The sequence below is a fragment of the Solanum dulcamara genome, chromosome 4 (assembly GCF_947179165.1).
Source record: "Solanum dulcamara chromosome 4, daSolDulc1.2, whole genome shotgun sequence".
Lineage (NCBI taxonomy): Eukaryota > Viridiplantae > Streptophyta > Magnoliopsida > Solanales > Solanaceae > Solanum > Solanum dulcamara.
In genome coordinates this window covers 56,552,327-56,553,816 of record NC_077240.1, presented here as the reverse complement: position 1 = coordinate 56,553,816, position 1,490 = coordinate 56,552,327, and the positions used below count along the sequence as shown (strand labels likewise).

Sequence of the window (1,490 nt, the reverse complement as noted above, 5' to 3'; positions counted from 1 at the left end):
TTTAAGGTCATTTTTACCCTTCATGTTTTAAATCTTCATATTCCCACACAAAATTACCTATGTAGCGCCTACGTGAATTTTATTTTCCCCTAATTAAATGTAAACATTATTTAAATCAAAAAGAATATAACAAAGGGCAACTATGATTCTTTTCTGAGAAGCAGGGGCAAAGACCCTTTATCGGATTACAAAATGATGAATCAAAGTAAATTACTATATTTATATGACACAATTTGAATTTCGAGAATCAAACAATTTAAATATAATTGTGAATTTTGGGCACAAAATCTTTTAGTTTTTTTAAACTAAAATTTACTTATTTGAGAACTACGTAAACTGTATTATAAGTTACAATAATGAATAATTTAAAATATTTAAAAGACATAAAAAAAAATTAAATAAAAAAAATTATTTGAATCTCAAAAACATATAAAAAAATTACTCCTATCACATCAATTAATTCGGAGGAGTATATTACTTGAGAATTCGCGCCTTTTGCATTCTCATTCATAGAATAACTGTATTTTAAAGAATTAACGCCAATTTGAACAAATTAAAAACTGACTTTTAACTAACTAACAAGTAGAGTATATATAACAAGTAGGTTACTCCTCACATAACAATCTCATATCCCATTTTTACAGAAAGAAAAAAGAAGTGAAGAAAATTGATCATTGATTTGAAGATGTTCACGAAATTGTTATCGTGGGATCAGGGAATGACGATTTCTGGTGATGTTGTTGATGATGATGAATCCCTCGGCACAAGGTTTATCAGAGGATTTAGGCAGAGAACCAGGGAATAGCTTATGCTGATATTGTTGATAATAATCATCTTCCTTTTTTTCTACTGGTTATTCAATCATGGTATCAATATATTCTTCTTCTTCTTCTTCTTCTCTCTTCATTTCTCGAAAAGAATTTGTTAGTTCCTTACTATGAATTTGTTCCCCTGTTTCTTGGTTCTTGTGCAGCTAAATAACAATTTTCAAAGTCCTCAGAGAAATGGAGCTGCAAGTTCAAGAAAAGATCATGAATACCCAAATTGATTCAAGTTCAAGAAATGATGAATGCACAAATTTTATTCAAGTTCAAGAAATGATGAATACACAAATTGATTGAAGTTAGATACGTATTTCTATACTGAATTTGTACTGAGAAAAACATTAATATCTCCTTCTTTGTAATGGAACTATTAATTGATACAAGTAAACTGAAAAACAGAGTCTTTCTTTGGATTCAAATGAAATAGAATGAGTATTCATTCATCCATATTACTTGTCTCTTGGCTTCCATTTTGGTTACATGTTATTCTTTTTCGTTTGATTATCATATTTTTTGTTCTTGTTGGTGTTCTTTTCTCAATTCTCCGTTACTTCAGTTGTAGCTTCTTCACTAATTTTAGTAAGTTAAGAACACACTGCTTCTGGTGCAGCTAAGGAACAATTTTGATGCATTCTGAAAGTACTCAAAGTAAATTGAGTATCTAGA

At 29.1% G+C, this 1,490-nt stretch overlaps 1 long non-coding RNA gene across 1 annotated transcript; it reads left to right on the top strand.

Annotated features, from left to right (window-relative positions):
* Positions 1 to 479: 479 nt before the first annotated feature.
* LOC129885026 (uncharacterized) lies at positions 480 to 1,273 on the top strand. The gene is made up of 2 exons (XR_008766028.1): positions 480 to 866; positions 974 to 1,273. It is a non-coding gene; the product is annotated as an uncharacterized LOC129885026 (long non-coding RNA).
* The last annotated feature ends 217 nt before the right edge of the window (positions 1,274 to 1,490 follow it).